The sequence below is a fragment of the Cynocephalus volans genome, chromosome 2 (assembly GCF_027409185.1).
Source record: "Cynocephalus volans isolate mCynVol1 chromosome 2, mCynVol1.pri, whole genome shotgun sequence".
Classification (NCBI taxonomy): domain Eukaryota; kingdom Metazoa; phylum Chordata; class Mammalia; order Dermoptera; family Cynocephalidae; genus Cynocephalus; species Cynocephalus volans.
Genome location: NC_084461.1, coordinates 51511854 through 51535314, shown reverse-complemented (window position 1 = coordinate 51535314; position 23461 = coordinate 51511854). Strand labels below are relative to the sequence as shown.

At 35.4% G+C, this 23461-nt stretch overlaps 1 protein-coding gene and 1 pseudogene across 3 annotated transcripts in view; both read right to left on the bottom strand.

Moving 5' to 3' along the window:
* Positions 1 to 23461, bottom strand: part of NDUFAF2 (NADH:ubiquinone oxidoreductase complex assembly factor 2) — a 175037-nt gene that overhangs the window by 120014 nt on the left and 31562 nt on the right. The window lies entirely within an intron of this gene.
* Positions 1894 to 2440, bottom strand: LOC134369730 (chromobox protein homolog 3-like; annotated as a pseudogene).

Here is a 23461-nt window from a genome sequence, read left to right as displayed (position 1 = left end):
TAATGTACTGACTAATTTTTTTTAAAAAACCCTAAAAATATTCTTTTTGTTTAGCATTAAGTTAGCCTAAAAATAAGATAACTGTAAAATGAGGTGATGATGATCTAAGGATCTTTTCCTCTAGACTGAGATCCCAGGCGGAGACCCATGTATTGTTCTTCATGGTGTCATAAGGGAGAGGAGGAGAGAATCTCTGTCATCCAGTAAAAATACACTATCTTCTCAAGTAGTGGGTTAAGTTCTTAAAATTTTTATGCTGCAAATATTTTAGTCCCTCCTGGAAATTTAATACTCATATTTAGACTATGGAATATTACCAAAGGAGAACACTTTTTTACTTATATGTATTTATCTATCTAAAAAAACAGACAAATATATATGCATAGATTAATTCACACACAAAAATATGATGTGTGTTTAATGATTACATGGGAACACATCAGGCCCCCTATCTTGCTGCCATCATCACATTGCTTCTGGCTATAGTTACAGACGCTTTTTTTTGTACTGCCCTTTTAAAAGACTAGTTAGTCAGGGCACTCCCTTTAGTTGATTTTCTCTCTCCTCCTCATCAAGGTCATTATCAGGTATATTGACAGCATTTAAAAAAAAAAAATCTTTCCATTCCTCTTGAAACATAAACACCTAACCAATTTTTTCTGCAGAGCTTTCTGAAGGCTCCTCTTCTAATGTCTAGGTTAGAATATACATCTAACTCCCTATATCACTGCCTTCCTTCCTGGCTATAATAAACTCTAAAAATATATACTGATTTCTTTCAAGTTTCTACTTTTCTGATCAGTTTCCTCCCTGATGATCAGAATTAGACCAGAAGTAATAGATGTCTAACTCTCCTTCTGACATAACAAATGAGAACTTCAGCCATTGGTTTATCAAATGGAACAGGTAAGTGTGTATGTGTGTTTATGTGTAGTTTTTCCATATAGAAGTAAATATAAAAGCACCCTTTTTGTTTGTCTGATTTCTCCCTACCCCTTTTTTCCCTAAGAAGTTATAACTACTAAGTGGTCTTCTCAGTACAGCTTTGGTTTATTCCTGCTGACTTGTAAAAACATATTTCAACCAAAACATTTTCCAAGAAAGAAAGAATTTTATCTAAGGAAAGTTTAAGATTATCATAGTCAGAACAACAAAAATTTCTGCTGAACAAATACTGAGATAAATGTATTTGTATGTATAAATACATTCAATACTTACACACAAAAAAGTGTCCTAAGTAGTTCTGAGTTTACTAATTACAGGTCCCATTAAGTGAAAATGTAAACAATTCTACAATAAAAATTAAATCTATACCATGAAATGGGTATCATATGAAATAATATAGAACAGATTTATACCACGAGGGATGATAACATAATAAAGCCTCTACTTAAAATAAAATGCTTTTAATATCTACCATATTACTATAGTAACTTAATTGTGTATTGGCATATATAGATGGCATAAAAACTCTGCATCACTGTTGTCACATACTGTAATAACTAAGGTCCAAAAAACCCTACATAAACAGAATTACTTAAACATTATCTATTAAAAACATAATAGTTGGAAGAAGACATAACAACTACAATTCCTTGAAGTTGATATGACAAGCAAACAGAAAGGACACTGTTGGGTGGGAGGGGGGAGAGGGAGGAGGGAGGGAGGTTTCGGTTATGGGCCACAATAATCAACCACATTGTATATCGACAAAATAAAATTAAAAAAAAAAAAAAAAAAAAGAACTCAACAGCTCCCCCAATAGTACTTTCAAAACAAACATCAAACTTGATTTTCATTAGAATGTAGTTATTTCTTCACACTAGTAAATCAAAAACTAAGACCCATATTTTATATATGTATATATAAATACATAAAAAGCAATGCAAACAATTATTGAGCTTCTTCTTCTGGAAAAGAATGCCAAGTTAGTCTCTTCATAAAAAGCAATTACAATATGAGGACACTTCATATTTGCCTCTTTTGCCAGCACCAAGTGTGCCTCAAATGAATCTTTCCACTTCATGAGAAACATCAATTCTCCACTGCTGTCTGTGGCACCAATTATTGTTTCAGGATCAAGGCCTCTGGCAAAGTCTCTTGGTTTATCAGCATCTGTTTTCTTCTTTGATTTGCTGTAATCCAATTCACTGTCAGATAAAGATTTTCTTTTTGTATCATCTTTTTCTTTACCAGCTTTTTGAGAATTAAGAAATGCTTCAGTTAACTCTGGACAACCTAAATTTTCTTCAGGTTCCCAAATATTGTCATCATCTGTAAATCCCCTCCACTTGAGGAAACACTCCACCTTCCCATTCACTACATGTTGGTCCAGTACTTTTTCCACCACAAATTCTTCAGGCTCTGCCTCTTCAACTTTTTTACTTTTTCCATTCTGTTTCTTTCCCATTTTTTGCAATGTAGTTTTATTGGAGGCCATTTTTAATTGGAGACTTGAGGAGCTATTGTTCACCGCCCCTGAGCTGCTCCGGGTCTGCAGCATCTTCAGCTCTGCGCATCTCTAGCTTGAGCCACATCTGACAGCTGAAAGTTGAATTAAGATCTCTCTGACTCTAAAGGTCATAATCTTTCTACTATAATACGCTGCCTCCCTTGAAGCTCTGTCTATCCTGGACCTGCATATTACTACACTGTCTGGGTCTCCTGCAAGCTGTAAAGATAATGTATCATTTTTTTCAGTGTGGAGTATATCATATACATACACATGTACACATAAGTATATAAAACATATATAAAATAAAATAAAAAATAAAAACGTAATGGTTATTTGATGGTTGCTGAGAGGTAAAGAGCTTGCCACCTGTATTGGTCTGCTTCTGTTGCTTATACCAAAATACACAGAATTGGTTAATTTAAAAAGAAAAACAAAATTTATTACTTACAGTTTTGGAGGCTGGGAAGTCCAAGTCCAGGGAATACATCTGGTGAGGGTCCTGGTAGTGGTGACAGTGACCCAGGGGTCTCACATGGCAGAAAATGGTGGAACAGAGAGAGATTAACCTCTCACGTGCTCTTCTTTTAAAGCCTTCAGAACCTTGCCCCTCACCACCATTTTCAATCCACTCACTAGGCATGGTCCTCAGAATCTAATCACCTCTTCAAGGCCCCACCTTTCAATTACCATAATAGGACTTCCCACCCTCTTTACACTGTCACAATGGGGACTAAGTTTTGGGGGGACATTCAACCCAAGGCACCATCCATTATCAATACTCTCACATGAGATGAAGTGGTTGATAACCATAATGAATGCTATTAGGGGTCTATACAAAATTAAGTTTAAGAGTAGCCAAAGGGACTGACCAGAAGAGATGCTGGTGGTATGGTATGGCAGTCAGGGAAGGAGGGAATGAAATTGAGAGATGGTGTACGTAAGGCAAAGAGTGATGGTAACTAAAGAAGAAATAGGTATTTGGTAGAAGTAGGTTCAGGAAATACTAATATTCTAGTTTAAAATAAAAAGATGTTATGTAAACTGCCTGACCTGTTGTTACAAGAGACCTCATCAGTTATCTGGGGAATTAGAAGCAATCTTTAAATATGCTTACTTTTTTTTTTTAAAGGAAGAAAGAAGAAAACAGAAGTAAATAACTGTTAAAACTATCTAGATATCATATAACGTCTCTTACTTGTAAATTTAGATTTTTTTGCCTTTTAATAACATAGATTGAAAACACTTCACATTTTAAAAATGCTAAGAAAGAAAATGGCTGAGGCAAAAACTAATCAGAAAACAAAATCAATGGTTTCACACATGAAAGATGTAAATTAAGGAGTTGATACCTCAAAAAGAAAAGTGACCCATTCTAAATAGTAAGATTCAATAAAAGGATCCAAGAACTGAGGTCTGTTGAAAGGAGCTCAGAAGAGTTTTATTCCAAGTCTGAGTTTCTGAACCAGACCACAAATCTCTAACAAATAGTAGAAGAGCAGTGTATACTCTGGTCACATTAGAATGGTAAGAATCAATATTCTAGGGAATTGGAAAATAGGAAGAGGAGGGCAAAACAGAAGTGGCTGCTCTAATGCAACCCCAGACTAAGTTTGAAGAGCTGATAAGGTTCCCACCTTGTCATGCCCATTGTGCCTATACAATAGTACCCCTTGTCCACAGGGCATACGTTCCAAGACCTCCAGTGGATGCCTGAAATCACAGATAGTACTGAATCCTATATATACTATGAGGGTACTTCAAAAAGTTCATGGAAAAACAGCACTGAAAAATAATATGAATCTTTCCATGCAGTTTTTGAAGTACTCTCATATGTTTTTTCCTCTGTGTACTTACCTATGAAAAAGTTTAATTTATAAATTAGGCACAGTAAGAGATAACAATAACTAATAATAAAATAACAGAATAGTTCAATAATATAAGTTACGTGAATATAGTCTCTCTCAAAAAATCTTAATATTTTTGGATTGTTGTTTTGGATTGGTTGACCACGGATAACTGCAACTGCAGAAAGCAAAACTGAGGATAAAGGGGGACTACTGTTCTCTCAAAACTATACTTGTTAGAAGTGCCTGGGATTAACCAATATGCTATTCCTGACTATCAAAGATAGTATGACATATCATCCCCTAAGATTCCTATATACATGCCACATTACTAAAACCAGCTCCAAAGATACTCACACTCTCCCCACAAGTGCAAAGAGCCAGCTGGTAGTTCAAGTAAAATCCTGAACTACTAACTGGCTCTTTGCACTTCTAAAGACTGAATAATCTTTGAGGCCCACAATTTAAAGGCATGATGTCTGTCAACCAGGGCTTACTCAGGATTACATTTTCCCTTTTCTCTAGAGTCCAGCTGTTAATGCGGACTACTTTTATGATAACCCAGGCTCTCATTGATCACCATAGGTTCCAGTTCTCACAAATAAAGGTAGAAGCCAACATACACGGGTTATAGCTATAAACATAACCTTCTGGAATGAGTGACTGTGAAAAGAAGACTGGGCTAGCTGATTGCCAAGGGACATTTCAACATTAAGATTCTAAAATGAAGAGACTGGTTGAGACTAGGGATGCACATTATTTACACTTTAAATCTGAAAATGGGAATATATTTTTATCCGGTTGTAACAAACAGCTTGGCAGATGACAAACAGCTTATTACCTTGCCTGACCGCTGTTCACTGGTGTACATCACACACGGGGGTGAAGACACTTGCAGCACAGAATGCTCTAAGTGTCAACAATATTACTTCAAAAAATTTCAGAGCACAGGCCTAAAATATGCATGTAATTTCAGAGCCAGAAAAAAATAATGCATAATAGCTGGCAACAATCTGACAAACATAATAACTGTGTCCTGATCACAGTAATATGCAACTTAGGATAAATGCTTGCTTAAACCCCAAAGGAAAAACTGTAAAACAAAAAAACAAAAAAATTTTAACCTTCCAGGTAACAACTTTAAAATGTAGTGAATTCTTGCTTATCTGCATTGACAAAGATAAATCAATAGCACAGATAATTCAACATGCCTGGCAATCAAAAAATATTATACATTTGGGTTTTAGCTTTCTTTTATTTTTAAAGACTTTATTTTTTAGAGCAGTTTCAGGTTTACAGCCAACACTGAGAAGAAGGTACAGAGACTTCCCATATATAATCTGTCGCAGCCTCCTCTATTATCAACATCCTCCAGCAGATACATTTGGTTTTGAAGGCAAGTATTTACCCAAACCATGTCCTACCTGTGCCAGGCCTTGTATTATTTAGGTATAGGGAGTCAGAGTGGGTAAAGACATATATACTTAAACATGTATCAAAATAGAACACGGTAAGATTACTGAAAAGTGGTCTAAGGGCAGTTCTATAAGGGCACGGAGTTACGTTAAGACTGCAAAGTACATACCTAGAGTACGCACAATCTGTAATCACAGACAGATGACAGTTGGGTTGGAAAGTCAGAGATACTACACACAACGTAAAACAAAGTTACCTAGTGCTGGTAAGGCTGTGGTGAAAACAACACCTACATTGCTGGTGAGAATGTGAATTGTAAAGGCCTTTTTGGAAAGCATTCTGATAATACTTATTAATACAAATTACACGCATCCTTTGCCACAGCAATACCATTTCTGGGAATTTACCTCACAAAGGTAAAAGGATGAGTAGGAAAGGAGCTTATGGAGCATGTGTAGAAGTAGTATAAAAAAAAACTGCAAGCAACTCAAATGTCCATCAATGTATTAATCAAAGGCTAAATAAACTGTGGTATGTCTACCTCCTCCAAAAAATCTTATTTGTGTGTATTTGTGTATAAATATACAAACTGTATGAGCATGGAAAAGCTACGGGAGCTGTAGTGGTATAATTTCAGATTACTAATGAGTGTGACAAGAGGATAGGGATAAGTGGAAAACACACTTGTACAGCAAAATTAGGGTGGGGGTGTTCAGCCATAATGTAAAGGGGAAATAGGTACAACTATATTACTCATTCTCTCACTTCACTCAGGTTTCTTTTCAAATGATACTTCCTCACAGAGATCCTTCTGGAAACTCCTATCTAGTTGCTGCATTCCCATTCTCTCACATTCTAGCCCCTTATCTTGCTTTATAGTTTTTCTTATTTCTACTTGACATTATATTACATATTTATTTATTTATTGACTACTTCTCCTCAAAAATGCAAACTCCATGAAGGTGGGGAGGAGAGTTTCGTTATTTACTATTGTATCCTCAGAACCTAAAATAGTCTCTGATACATATATATTAGTATGTAAATATTTATTGAATAAATAAAGAATGAATGAATTAGGTCTTATATACAAAAACAAAAACTATACAGGGGCAGAAAACAACAAGCTAAAATAGCAATTAAAGATGTTGATTTGATTGGGTGACAGAACTGATAACACCTTAAAACAAACAAAAAGGTGACTTTTCATAAGCAATAAATTAAATTAGTTAAGCTCGTATATTTGGAATGCTGAAAAAAGCAAATCATCAAATGGGGGGGGGGCAAGGAGGAAAAGGAAGGAAGGAAGAAAGACAAGAAATCTAGATTGAATGAATGACCCAAAATGTGTATGCCTATGAAGGGAAAACATAAATGAGAAAATAGTTTTTTCAAATACTTGTTTACTTTATACGTTGGACACAGTGGGACTTCTCTCATAAAATAGTTTTGCTTTGGTTTGTAAACTAATGTACAAGAGGCAAAAATATATTTAACTGGTTAATATTTTGGTATTAACATAGAGAGTAAAACAATTGGAAGTGATGTCAAAAAATGCGAGCATTCATAGGTTCCTAGCAGAATAAGCACATTATTATCTTTTAAGCCAAAGATGCTTATTTAACACCTAAAGCAAATTCTGAAACTCAAAAAAAAAAAAAAAATCCCTCCACATGTATATTTTAAGCACAGGGACCAGAAATGTACACTGTTCTAGTCAAATTAGAATAGTTTATAGATAAATTAGATGTTCTCAGATATAATTACATATAACAAAACAATTGGAATCAGTTTCTGTGTTCTTATACCCTTAATCTAGTATGTTAAAGAAATAAAGATCAATAATTACGTATATGTTTTCTGGGTAATATCCTTACATTTTATACTCAGGCTATATAATATTAAATAAAATATTATTTTGTTCTCAGTAAGGATATTTTTACATATGGTTCTGCAAATACTAATTTTCAAATAAAGGTATCTGAGAGCATCCTGTTATGGTTAAAGCAGACACTGTTCACAGAGACAAAGAACACTGCAGGAACAATGAACACATTCCTAAATTGTTCAGTTCACCTATAATCTGTGGATATTTAAAAATCATATAATAGATAAAATCTCTACAATAGAAACATTAAACAAAAGAAATAACATTTTGTCCATATTGCTAAAAAGAAAAAAAAAATAACACTTTAAAATGAGAATGGAAAAGACAACTTGTTATCTGTTAATGTTACTTGGATATCCATTCAAAAAAATTTTTTTGATATTTTAAAATAATGAATTGATATTCTTAGAAAGTGAATCACAGGTTACTTGCAAGAACAATAAATGATTATTTCAATCCCATAAAAAGCAAGCTTGTACTGTGTTCCTACAATACCCATCTTCTATCTCAAAAGGCTCCTGTACAATAACCTATACAACAGAACCTGCTATAACTTCAAGAACTACCTTATTTCTCCATTTAAATAGTAAAGATAAAAAACTTGATTTTAAGGTACATATTAGATTTTCTACAGATGACTAAATACATATTTAGAATATCAAATGTAGACATATTTAGTTAAAATCAATTAAACTGAGAAGTCCTTCCCTTCTGGCTGTCCATATTTTTCTTTAATCCTGGTCAGTGTAAACCCTTATTACCAGTAATTTGTGACTATAACACTGAGGAAAAATGCTAGCCTCACGATTTTTGTCATTCCCCCTGCCCCCCTTCCCCTGCAGGCTGCTAGTGTTGATGGCCTTTATGGAAATATAAATTCAATCAGCAGCTGCAAATTTCATGAGACGTCCATCTTCATGCTGAATTTCTAACTGAGTGTCAAAACAATCTGTGGATTTCTCCCTGATGAAACACACATTGAATTGTAAATTTCTGCAATTTCCTCATGCTTGAATTTCAGCTGCAGCAAAATAGTGCTACCCCAGACACACTGCCTATCAGGCTAAAGCAAGTAATTTTCTCTTCTTATTCCTTCATGCCATTTAAAGAGTTAAATTTTTTTAAAAAGCCGTGATATAACACATGTCCCCCCAATTGAGCAATTAAATTTTATATACTATTATAAGAAAATGAGAATATACAAAACATTCATATATTTGATATGTTTTAAAAAGAAAAATTTTTTCCCAAGAGACTCACTTGTTCTATATGATCCTCTTTATTTATTTTTATTGCATTTGGTGGTGAATAATGCAATGAGCTTTAATAAAATTAATATTTTCTATATACAATGTCAAGATAGTACATAAATGAAAACCAGTTATAAAATAATGACTAGTAACTTCAAGTTTAATGAGACACATTTTCATTAAATATTGTTGAGAGTAAAAATATTCAAATGAAGAATTAAAACAGCTAGACTAGACATTCTTCTTAAAACATATTACAACTGAGTTAATTTTTCACCAAAGAATCATTTCAACTGAATAGCTAAATAAAATCGCTTTTAAACAACACACTATTATGAAACCTATATTGTTTTACAACTAAATTGGCAAAAGTGTTGTGTATGAAAAAGATACCTTAAGACACTGATAAAGTGACTTGCTACTATAAGACAGCAACTTGTTTTTATAAACATCTTTCATTAATGTTACTAACAAAGTAAATGAAGTCCTATTTAAAAATTCAACAAGACACTGCAGTAAGCAAACCTAATGGTCTATAATGACAATTATTCATTCATTCAACAAACATTTATTGAACATCTCCAATGTGCCAGGTAATGTTTAGCAGGCAATGGGGCTACAAATATGCAGAACACAGTCCTTTACCTTAGAGAAGGCAGTGTAGTTGAGATAGAAGAGCACTGGAAGGACAGCTATCTCAATGAGTAGTTACGGAAGTTTTCAGAAAGAGCCATAATTTCTAAGGACATATAGGATTTAGCCAGGAAAGAAGCAGAGGGAGAAGCATTCCAGACAGAGGGGAGAATACAATTAAACAAATGGAACCATGAAATAGCATAGTGTCCTTAGAAAACTGTTAGTAAATAATTGGAGATGGAGAAAAGGGCTGATATGTGGTATGATAGAACAGGTAGGCTGGAATAGTTAAATATTTATTTAAACATTTATTTGTTAAATAATAAAATATTTATTTAAACATTAGCCAGAAAGCAGCAAGGAGGATTTTAAGCAGGGGTATAATAATAATGAATGATATCTCTCAACAGGGTATAAAAGATACAGCATAAAGATTAAGAATACAGACCCCTGGAGCCAGACTTGATTCAAATCCAGCTCTGTCATGTGCTAACTATGTGATTTTGGGGCAAGTTACCTATTCTATGTCTCAATTACCTCATCAGTAAAACAATAATACTACTACCATATACCACAGGGTTAATATGAGAATTAAGTGCCATATATTTATTTGAAGCTTTTATTATTATCACCATCATCATTTTATAATTTGGTAGGTTATATAGGTCTAACTCTAATACAAATAGTCCTAAAACAAATAATCTAACTACAATCACCTAGAATACCTGTTGGCACAAACTAAACATTTAAATTATTTCTACTTAGAAAGCGTTGACTGAATACTTATTATGTAGCGTGCACGCACGCACACACACACACACAAGTTTTTAAAAACAAAAGAGGAAGAGGAAAAGTAAAATAATTCCCAGATAGATTTTTTTAAAAAGCTATTAATATAATCAACCAACATCCTTAAAATACAAGGACATTAAGATTCAAAGAAATGCTATCAATGTTAAAAAACTACAGAAAACTCTTATAACGTGGAAGTCCAAGCTGACGTGTGAATGCTTCCTTCCTGCTATAAATATGTAGAAAGGGTAGTTAAAATACTTTTAAAATAATACATTGCTAAAAAGGAAAAGAAAAATTCCTCAAGTGCTTGAAACAAACTGACATCTACGTCATAGCCCTAAGCTTGAGCTGAGACTGCAGCAATCCACAGGGTTTCTGACATAACTCTAGGTCCTAAGGACTAAGGGTTTGGAAGTATAGTTTTAAATCTCTTGTCAGAAGAGAAAACATACCTTTAGCTGGTATGAGGTAGGGGACAAAGAATTCAGCACCTGCATGAAGTATACAGCATCAAAGAGCTGTGGTACTCATGAAAAAGCAGCTAGAAAAGCCCTGGACCATAAACTCTGAGAAGGAGCAAAAAAGCCAGTCATTAGTTTGAGACCTTCAATGGGAAGGAGCACATGTCACCAGTAAGACACCAAAAACTCTAAAACGAGTATCATATGTATGTTGAGTTTCAAATTTACACAACTACATGGTATGAATATCATAAATTAAAAAATAACAAAATCTGGCTTGACCTTTGAAATCATTATGGGTCCAAAAGACATGAGTATAAATAGTCCCATCGGGCTTCCGGTCAAGATGATGGCATAGACAGTCCCCAGCATCACTCTCTCCAACAAATTAACCAATTTACAACTATGAAAAAGCAATGACAGCCAAGCTGGGGCTGCCAAAGCTCAGGAGAAGAGGAGGAGAGACCTACAGAGTGCATGAAGGTGGGAGAAGCCATGATGAGAGAAAGAAAAAACCATTCTGACTGTTTCAAACCCCGGCTGCTTCCAGGCTGGAGCTGCTGAGCCCATGGAGAAGAAGCTGGTAAAAGCTGCAGCTGTGCCCTTTGGATGAAGTTGCTGGGAGATGGCAGGGGTAAAGAGGGCCTTGGAGGCCCCCAGGCCAGCAAGACCACTAATGGTCCTGTGGACCCACATTGGAGCAAGGAGCCACAACAACTGAAAAAAAAAGAGGCACTCAGAGGCTGGTGAGTTATCATGAGGGACCAGCGCACAGCCAGTCCCATGGGAAGTGTTTGGAGCATGGGTGGGGGGCGGGAAATAGGCCCACCAGGGGAACAGTGGGGCACAGCAAGGACAGCTGATCTGCTCCCCGGTCAGCATAGGACCACTCAGAGGAGACTGGTCAGAAATATAGAATCATATGGGGTACAGTTTGATGAAAAGACTCAGGCCTAGACCAGAATTTCTACATAACCCAGGTGTACTGATCTCATGAAATCTGGAAGTACCTATAAAGTCAACCATCAAAACCTGAGTCACACAAAAAGCCTTCCCTAGGGAATAGGCAGCAAAGCAGCAATTCAGCTCAAACACAGAGCTCAAGTATTGGTCCCCACAGGAAGTTTCCCCATTTTAGAAGTAAGCAAAGGACAAAAATTAGTTCCAGCACAGAGTTTAAGTGGTGGGAACAGCAAATAATCTAACACAAAACTAAAAGAAAAAACAAAGTACCCACAACCAGAGACAAAGTTTGATATTAATTAGTAAAGGTCTCATTTCACCAAAGAACATCTATAACAACTAGAAGGACCAGAAGACCCCAGGACTACCAAGCCAGAAAGGGGGCAGGGCTGGGGGCCTCAGCCATACTCCCTAACACCCACAACCAGTCCTGAGAGTGAGAGCCAAGGGCCTCAGCCACAGCCCTCCAACACGTGCAACCAGCCCAGCCACTGACTACCAAGCTGCCACAGGAAGTGCCCTGGGTTCTCCTGAGCTGGGGCAGTGGGGAGCCAAAGGCCTCAACCACACCCTCCTGACACCCACAACCAGCCCAGTGATGACCACTGAGCTGTAGCAAGAAAGGCCCCAGGTTCACAAGCTGGAGTGGTGGGTGGCGAGGGCTTCTGCCACACCCCCCTGACATCTGCATCCAGCCTAGCAATGACCAAGCCACTGCTGGAAGCCCACTGGTCTCCCCTGTGGGAATGAGGCGGGTGCCACAGGCCTCAATCCTGCCCCTCCTCTTTCCTCCTTCTTCCATCCCATTTCCTTCCCTTTTCCCCTCTCCCCCTCCCTCCCAACTGCTTCACAACAACATCATAGAATGTAAAAAAAATAATATTAATACAAAAAAAAAAAGTCCCATTGGGATACTCACATACTATACTGGACTTCCACAGAAGAAATAATCCCTATTAAAAACGAACTAATAAAAAAAAATTATAACTTGAAGAAACTACCATTATGAGAAAGTTTTAGCTAATACAATAAATTGACTAATTAACCTACAAATACCATAAACAGAATAATCTAACACCAGAAAACAGAATAATCTGAAAGTGACTGAAACAATAAGAATGTTTGAAATGATTTTTAAAAAGACAGAGAAGCCACAATGAAAAACATTAGAAGATTAGAACAGCTGATATGGAGGACAGAAGTCAACCTAAATCTCAATCAGTCATTCTAAAAGAAAATGATGGAAAGAAGGGCAGAAGACATAATATTTGAAAAGATAATGGCTGATAGTTTTCCAAGATTGATGAGCCACATGAACCCCTTCCCAGGTACGGAAAGAACAAAAATCAGGATAAACAAAAACCCATATCTAAATAAACCGTAATGAAAATGAAGAATACCAAAGACAAGGAAAGATTCTTAAAAACAATCAGCCAAAAAACAAACAAACAAACAAAAAACCAGATTGCCTACAAAGTAAAGACAATTAGATGAAAGGTAGGTTTCTCATAAGCAATAACAAATGCTAGAAAACAACAGAGTAATACCTTCAAAGAGCTAAGATAATTTAATTGTTAACTAAGAATTCTATACCCAGCTAAATGACCATTCGAGTTTGAGTACAAAATAAAGACATTGTCAGGCAAATGAAAACTGAGAATTTATTTCTCACAGACCCTAGGGAAAGATCTGTTAAAGAGATAAAATTGAACATAGAAAGGAGAGTAGAATGCAAGAACAAATTATGAGAAAAGATATTGGTAAACATCTTGCAGAGCTAAATAAGCACAGAACATTGATAATAACAGTAATAGTAATACTGAATAACTTGGAGAATATGAAGGTTAATTTTATGTGTCAATTTGGCTTGGCCACAGTGCCCAGATATCTGGTCAAACATTATTCTGGATGTTTCTGTAAAGGTGTTTTTGGATGAGATTGACATTTAAATCAATCGACTTTGAGTAGATTATTCTCCGTAATGTGAGTGGGCCTAATCCAATCAGTTGAAGGTCATAATAGAACAAAGTCTAAACAACCTCTCTTGAACAAGAAGGTATTCTCCCAACAGAATGCCTCTGAAACCACAATTCTTCCCTGGGTCCTTAGCCTGCCAACCTACCCTGTGGATTTTGGACTTACCAAGCCTCCACAATCATGTAGGCCAATTCCTTGAAATAAATCTCACTCTCATCTGTTGGTTCAGTTTCTCTGGAAAACCTTGACTAATATAGAAGGCATTTAAAAGCTGAGGGAATCTAAAATGCTAGATAATACAAGGAAGGTACAAGTCAGGATGATATTAAAAGGTGAAATTTTAAGAACCTCATTTTGTTTGTGAAAAAGCTCAATAGAGATATTAATTTCAGACTTCGTTAAGTCAAACATGCATGTTAAACACATAATTAATACACTGAAGAAGAGAAACAGAATGTATAATATGCAAAACAGTAGAGGGGGAAAAGTGGAGGAGCAGGAATAATATAGAAAAGTTTATCAATCAGACAGAGGGTTGGGAAAGATAAAAGACCGTAAAGGCATGGTTAAGAGAAAATGTGAAATAAAGTGATAGAAATATGTCCAATTACACCGAAAAATATAAAATACAGTCATGTGCCACATAACAATGCTTCAGTCAATGACAGACCACACATACAAGGGTGGTCCCATAAGATTATAATGGCTATGCCATGTAGCCTATACCATCTACATTTGTGTAAGAACACTCTACGATGCTTGCACAATGAAGAAATTGCCTAATGCCGCACTTCTCAGAATGTATCCTGGTTGTTAAGTGACACATGACTGTAATAATAAAAGATTATAATCACCTAAGAATGAAAAATCTCAGTTTTAAAAGATCCACTTATATTCTATTTAGAAAAGATCTAGCTAAAACATTATAGCAAAAAAAAAAAAAAAAAAGGGATTGTATTGGTCCGTTTTTGTTGCTTATAATAAAATACTTGGAATGAGTGATTTATAAGAAAACAAAATTTATTGCTTACAGCTTCAGCAACTGAAAGTCCAAAGTCCAGGGAACCCATCTGACGAAGGCTTTCTTTGGTGGTGACTTCATTGACTACAGGGTATCAATTGCGAAATGGTGGAGAAGAGAGAGAGCGCCTCATGCACTCTCCTTTGAAAGCCCTCAGAACCATGACCCTGAACACCATTATTAACCCATTCACAAAAGCTTGGTCCTACAATCTAATCACCTCTTCAAAGCCCCACCTTTCAATTACCATAATAGGATTTCCCACCCTCAATAGCTACAATGAGGATTAAGTTTTGGTGGGACACTTAACCCAAGGCAAGGATGAAGAAAAGATATGCCAGACAAATGTTAACCAAAATAAATCTGGCATAGCAGTATTAATACAGAAAAAAGCATTAATAGATATTGAAAGGGCCATTAATCAATGATAAAAGGATTTACTGAAATATAAATAATCCTAAGGCTATACATACCTAACAACACAACCCCAAAATACACAAAGCAAAAATTGACAGAATTACAAGGTAAAACGTTCTATATTGAATCAAATTGTGAAATCTTAATATATCTCCTTGAAAATCTCCTGAAGAAAATTTTTTTTTAAATGAATAAATATTTGGAAGATTTGAACGGTATAATTAACAAGTTTGATCTGATAAATATGATCCTGCGGAGAACTAGATATCTGTTAACTATATTCTTTTCAAGCACATAGAGAATCTTAATAAAAACTAATGTTTAATGAAATAGAAAATAAATAAGAAACAACACAAGTAAAACCTGGTCCTTCGAAAAGAGTTACAAAGAATTATATACAAATTTCTTATTAATTGGTCAAGTTTTAAAGGGAAAGATATAAATAATATTAGAAATTTACAAATATATTTAAAAGCATAAGAGACTACTATAATTTATGCAAATAAACTTTAAAAATTTAATGGTATAATTTTCCAGAATATAAAAATTATCAAAATGAATCAAAGAAAAATTGGAAAAACTAAATAAAACCTGCAACTATTAAAGTAATTGAATTAGTAGTCAAAAACCTTCTTGTAAAAAACACCTCTAAGCCCAAAAAGGCTAAATGTTAATTTTCCAGGACACATAGAAGGAGGAAACCCCTGTCTTATACAACGTTCCAAAAAATAGAAAAAAGAGGGAAAATGCCTCAGTTCTTTTTAAGTGGCTAGCATAGTCTGATACCAAAATCAGAAGGGGTGAGTAAAGGAAAGGAAAAATAAAGCCAACCTCATTTATAACAATATATGTAAAAATCATTCATTAAAAAAATTAGATATTTTCCTTATTCTCTTGAAAACCCAGAGGACATGAAAAAAAGAAAAAAGTTATATTTTATCCAGCACCACCAGGTATTTGCTAGGAGGGGTTTTCAGGTTCTTTAGTCTGCCCTGTTGATGGAAAAAGTAGTCACTCTAAAAGGCTTTAAAGTTTTTCTTAATTTGTCATAAATTTACTGAAGTGTATTACGTTTTCAAAGAATATTCATTAAGTTCTACGTATGAAAAAGAAAAGAGGTGTAGTTTAGTATCAACCCTCCAGGAAAAGGGAAGGGGCAGAAAATAAAGAGTAAGACCGGGGAAGAAAAGAAGTGGAAGTAGGGATAAGAGGGGGAAAGAAGAGAAGAAGGAATAGAGGAAGAAGATAGAATAGCACCTAATACTACAGCACTTAACTCTGTGCCAGACATTCTTTTTAAACGCTAACACATTAACTTACCAAATCTCCAAAATAACACTTTGATGATAGGTACCATTGTTATCTCTATTATACAGATAGAGAAACAAGTGAAAGAAATAAATTACAATCATTCTAATTTTCTTCGTGCAATACGATACTCAGTGGACTCAGAAGCAGCAATAAAAAATGAATCCCTATAAATGAAAGGTAATATTTTGATCAATTATCTTTTTTACCTTACAGATTACCTAGTATAATCTCTTTTCCTACAGATGAAGAAATGCAGGCTTTTTAAGAGAATGAGAATTACCCATACAAGGTAACAGAATCCCAAAATGACAGTTAGGACAAGAAAACCTTAAGCCTTGTTTATTTGTGAACTGATATTTTATTTGGACAAAACTTTCTTAGTTATTGAACTAAAAAGTTCTTCACAGTCAATCACACATCAATTTTAGTCTAAAAAATTCTACAAAGCTATCTGATTTAGTAAAAGTCAATTTATAACAAATAACCAGTATTCCCAAAGAAAACCCAAATCAGTCATCTATTTGATTATATTTTAGTTCAAAGTTTCTACAAAGATTTTTTATTTAGATTATAAATTTATACAGAAAGGATTCCTATGCTTAACTCTGTGTCTGAGGTGTTTATTTTGCCTAATACACACTGCCAATATAACATTAATATGAATTTATGCTATTCCAAAACAATCTTATTAGGACATAATAAACTCTTATGTAACCTCCTATCTATTGTAGGTTGTTTCGTGCCTGCCCCTGCATCATTAGAGTAGGGGTAAAAGAGCAAGAACATAAGAGTACTTACGATTTGAGGCAAATGTTGAGTTCCTAAACTAAAAAAGAAGGATTGAGAGGAGAACATGAGTACTTTCTTTGGGACAGTCCTGATCTTATTAAGAGTGGCCAGGCACTTAGGAGCTAGATAATCCCCGATACATCAAGGGTGTAGTGAGAGGTAGAGGCTACACAAAAACAAGCAACCTACTGTTTAATAAATTTGCGGGAGGCCATTGATTTGGACTCGGCTCCTGGACTAAGCCTAACAGACCAAACCAACACAGAGTTTAACTGTATAGAGTAGCTGAGCTTTAGTTAATTGCAGGAAGCTGTATAGCCTATTAACTAATTAAACTGTGACCAATTAAGCTGTTTCTACACTGCACTTCCATTTTCTATAAATGCTCTCAGATCACATTATTGGTTGAAGTAAATTGTTTTTGTTGTTTGCTTTGTTTTGTTTTGCTTTGTTCTGTTTTGTTTTGCTTTCTGCTTTGCTCAAGTAAACTCAGTTAAAATTTAAGTTTGTCCACTTAACACTACCAATCCTTTAAAAAACATATAGCTAAAAGCCAATGTCACTCTTTACTTTTCCAACGTAGCACTGGCCCCTAAACTCAAACTTCCTTATTATAGTCAAGATTCATAAGCCAGGCTCATATCAAAAACTACAAACTTCAACCACTTTAGGTGTTATTTAGATTATTAAAAAAACAAAGTAGCATTTGTTCTGGGATCCTTAAGCTTTGGGGAGAGAATTATTCCAGAGACTCCTACTGTGAAAGCAGGGGAAACTATAGCAACTAGCCAAGCATTTATCTCCACCTTAAAAAATACACCATGTCAAGAAAGAATATATTAGGTGGAAGGATGCAAAATCAGTCAAAAAGAAGAAAGCTTCAAATTCCTTACTGACAGTTATCCCATAGTTTTCCTACCACAGTTATTTGCTACCAGCTTTCATGTTTTTTTTTTTTTTTTTTCTGTCTTTTTCGTGACCGGCACTCACCTAGTGAGTGCACCGGCCATTCCTATATAGGATCCGAACCCACGGCGGGAGCGTCGCCGCGCTCCCAGCGCCACACTCTCCCGAGTGCGCCATGGGCTCGGCCCATACCAGCTTTCATGTTACTTGGCTGTCACCTACCAGAAATGCTATTATTATAATTTCAATATTCATACAATCATAGCAATTATCCAACAGGATTTCTTTGAAATTAGCCCCATTTTCCCCAATGTATAATTGTTACACAATTTCAGCCTTTTGCTTTTCCAATTTATATATAGCATCCCACTCCCTACCTCTGCTGCCTTTTGTCTTTTTCTACTTTTACAGTCTACGGCCATACCGCCCTGAACGCGCCCGATCTCGTCTGTCTACTTTTACATAAAAAAGTGTTCCTTATCAAATCTCAAAGATGAATCATTTTACCTTTTTTTTTTTAAAGAAAATCTGTTAGCCATACATTTAACTATTAAAATATCACCTATAAGTATTATTCTTGTTTTTTAACCTTTTCCCTTTACATTTTAAATCATTCTTTAAATTGAAGCTTGGAAATTTATACTACTGATTGCTATTCTGACACGAAGAATCTTCTGTGCCCTAATGTGGAAAGATTTCCAAGTACTGGAGAAGGCACAGAAATATTTAAACAATCATTATGTTTCCATGACTCACCTCTTAAACATAGAAATACAAGAAACTGGATGTTATATTTAGTAACATTTTAAAGTAATTAAAAATAAATGTCAGATAACTATATATTGTTTCACTCAATTTTTCATTTAATTTTACCATTAGATATGACATACTTTCAGAGTTAATAGGAGTTCTTACCTAATCATGTCTACTTCAAAACACAGCCAATATTCCAAAAAGAAACCTTGCTGTGATGGTTCTTTCACTTCAATATGGTCTCAAGAGGTAATGAACAAGAACTCGAGGAGAAACAAATAATCTGTGTGCTTACTTAATGCCTATATTGTGGGTGTTGAGTAAATATTAAATATATGCAAAAGATGTTCTTTTCTCCCTGTAGATGGTTAGAGTTTAACATTATTCTAAAACTTATAAAACCCAAGGTCTGTTATACGAGTAATTAACAATAGTAGGAAATTTATCAGCCTTGGCATTTCAAAAACAGCAGCAAATAAGGGTAAGAATTATGCCACACACAAACACAAAAAACTTAAGAATGGCCTATTCTGAGCTATTTTTACTTGCGACACTTCTAATGCCAAATGTACGGCTTTTTTCTTCACAACAACCAATTCTCCAACTCTCTGGACACCAACTGGATTTCCTACTATTCAATTCTGACACTAACTTCCAGTAGTTAGAACAGACCCCACAGGTTAAGGGTTCAGTCTCACAAGATTGCCCCTACTTCAGACACTAGTCCCAAGTCCCATTTGCCACCTGCACTTCTGACCAACCAGCTATAAATCAGGGGTTCTCATGATCCCTTCCTCAGGTTTGATAATTTGCTAGAACAAATTCACAGAGGTCAGGAAGACACTTTACTTACTACCACCAATTTATTATGAAGGATACAAATGAACAGCCAGATGAAGAGGTACATAGGGCAAGGTCTGAGAAGGTCCCAAGCACAGGAACTTCTGTCGCTGTAGAGTTGAGGTGTGCCACCCTCCTGGCATGTCAATGTGTTCACCAACTTGTAGATATGGTTACTAATTTGGAAGCTCTCCGAACCCTACCATTTCAGGATTTTTATGGAAGTCTTATTAAGTAGGCAAGATTGATTAATCACTGGCCATTATCTCCAGCCCCTCTACCCTCCCGAGAGATTGGGGGTGGGGGACATAGGTGGCTGAAAGTTCCAACTTTCTTAATCATCCCTTCGTCTTTCTGGGGATCAGCCTCCATCCTTAAGCTATCTAGGGGACCTGAGCCACTAGTCATTTTGTTAGCATACTGACAGGAAAATAGACTGGTTTGGTCAGGGCCCTCGCCTCAGGTCCAGTTGGGTGTGGTTCAGCATCCTTTGTAAGCAAATTGTGCGTGTGCGTGTGCGTGTGCGTGTGCGTGTGCGTGTGTGGAGTTAGTGCACATGTGCGCCAATGTATCTTTTTGGTTTTGTTGCTATTGTGTTCCTTTAGAGAGAGAGAGAGAGAGGAAGAGAGAGAGAGAGAGGGAGGAAGGGAGGGAGAGAGAGAGACAGGAGTTTTAGTGAAGCAGGCAGGCAGGCATCTGCCTAGGGCATCCACCTGGCACAGCCATGCTTTCCAACCTATGGCTCCAAGGACCTTTTGGCCAGTTAGCTAGTTCATAGACCTGCGTGAAGGGGTCTGGTGACCCAGCCTGGCATATGAAGGGTTTGTGACCCAGTATGTGAATGGGCTTGAAGACCTAGCCCTAGCTCAACAATCGGCCCAGTCGGCAGGATTACTGGCAGGTAAAAGAGCCCGACAACTGGCGTGGTCGCCTAGCTTTACAACTGGCATCACGAACAGGATTAAGAGCGCCAGACACATACAGAAGACATTCTTATCACTCCAGAGTTTCCAAGGGTTTTTAGGAGCTATGTGCCAGGAATGAGAGACAAAGACTAAATATGAGGGGTCTTCCAAAAGTTCATGTTAAGATTCATATTATCTTTTAAATCCATCTTTCCATAAACTTTTGGAAGTACCCTCATATGTATTTCCCATCGTACCACACCTATAATTAAATTCAGCATTCTCTAATAGGAATTGCCCCAAGGTCAGGTGTATAAAACAGAATACCTAAAAAGGTTCTTTGCACATGACCTATACATAAATTATACAAACTTCCCAGTACATTTCCAAATTTTTAGTTTTGTTTTCTTTAAACGACTCCTTTGAATGTTGGTTTTACTCTCACCCATTCTTTTTCACTTAAACTAGGAATTCCTAACTCTACACAAGGAAGAGATAAACTTAGGAACAAGCAGGACCAAAAGATATTTTGGTTAGGTCTCCAGTGATGCACAAGCAACAATCCATAGAATACATGACTACAGAACCACATTCAATGTCACATTATTCAGAGCAATAAATTAAAAAACTGGCTTTATTCAAAATCTTCAAACATTCAGGCAGATGTCCAACAGAAAAGAATAACTAGCTATAAGTAAATCCATTAGCTTTAACATAATCCAAGTATACAAAGCACACAGCATTAAATCAATATATCAAGAAAGGGAAATCTTAAAACACCTTATTTTAAGAGTTGAAAGAAATTATTATAAAGGGGAAATTTCTTTTTATGTACCTTTGAACAAAAGACATTAAACAAAATTAAAATCCAAAAGAAACTACTGTTCTTCCATAAATTAAGTGTTTGAAAAAAATCTAATTAAGCTTCAGGGTTTTAAATGAACAAAACTGAACTAACACATTTCTGTGCATCAGCTGTTTCCTGGGGGTGATTAAATAAAAAAAGCTACTTGGCAAATTTCAATAATTTTCTCAACTTCTCTGTTTGAATGTCTGCAACATTAACAACCAATTTTTATTTGTTTATGCAGCTTAATAATTCCCAATATAAAGAAAATGTTTTTCTATTACAAGGTAACCAAACTGTTGGAGAAGTTTCCTGAAATTACCCTGTCATGCTATTTACACAATTGCTACTTAGAGAGTCAGGCAAAATACAAATTTGGTTAAAGTGAATTATTGTTATAATTTTCAAAAACACTTAATTGAAAATGTCAAAGTAAATAAATGAGATTATAGGTGAAATTATCATGTAAGAAATAAATGTGACTTCGTTGACTATTTTTTTCAATTACTATGTCCCATTTCTTTGTAAAATGTTTTATATTTTTCTGAAAGCTAAGATATTCATTCTACTTTACAAAGACTAAAAATTCTACTAAATAAAAGCAGTAGATTAAAATTATTTAAAATGATTTCTCAAAGTAGAAAAATATAGGTTGAGATGTATTCTACAATTTAGTGGCACTTGATCACTCAGACCCTATGTGTTCTTCCTCAGGCACAATGTTACTAACCTGTAAAAGTGCCAGTTACCATGCTAGGTGCTAAGGAAACAAAAATGAATAAGATATAAAATCTGCCTTCAAGGAGCACTCAGTTTAGGAGGAAGACACTATCAATATTCACATTACTAGCAAATACCAATTTTATTTTATATTCTTAGTTTTCCAGATTAAACAAAATGTCAAATGGCTTAACTCACGCTCCATTTCCATTATGGACACCAAATTTTATAAAACAAACAAGACAAAAAGGCTATTTTTAAAAAATTAAAAGGCTGAAAGGGAAAAAAGATCATGTTAATAACCCTGCTTAAAATCTTTCAATAGCTTCCAAATATATTTAGAATAAAAACCAAACTTGTTATCATAATCAATGATCTCTATTTGATCTGGCCTCAGATGACTTCTGATCTCATTTCATATTACTCTCCTCTTTGCTCTCTAGAGTCCAGCTGCAAGCCTTCTTCCTGTTCCAGGAACAGAAAACCATTCTTGCTTTAGAGGCTTTTCTGATCATTTAATACAAAGCAAAATCCACATGTCCCTCTCCCTGTCTTGTTTCTCACACACCCCGTTCATTTCTTCATAACACTTATCACTGATAGTATACTGTTTATGTATTTATTTGTTTATTGTCCATCTCCCTCTTCTAAAATGAAAATGTCATGAGACATTTAAATCTTGTTTACCAAAGTATCTTAGCACGTAGAATAATACCTGGCTCATAGTAGGTGTTCAATAAATATTTGTGAATGAATCACAGAATCACTGGGTGGCTGAGCAACAATTCAAACCCAGTTCTGATTGGCTCCACTCCTAAGGTCTGTTGACTATGTGACGACAGGGTTGGATCTGACATGTTTGTATCCTCCACATCACCTAGCACATTGCTTTGTCTAAAGTAAGTTATCAATATATGCTTACTGAATAAAATAATATTTTAGATTTCATACTTTAAATTCTCAGATACTGGAATGACAATTAAAAACAGCATGTGAGCACATGTAGATATAGAACCAATTTACACCATTCTGTCTTTTTAGAATACTTCCCCAATCCCACTTTCCTCCTTTTTCCCTTTAAAAAATTCCTAGTTTGCTGTTTTTTAAGTCTTCGCCAGCACTGAAACAGACATACAACTTTTGAATTCTTACAGCAATTTTGTTCCTATTCTTATTATATGACTGATTTTCCCCACAACTCTCTCTCCCTCCCACCCTTTTCTTCCTTAGGTGATTAAGGAGAGAAGCTTAAAATGCTTTTAAAATATAA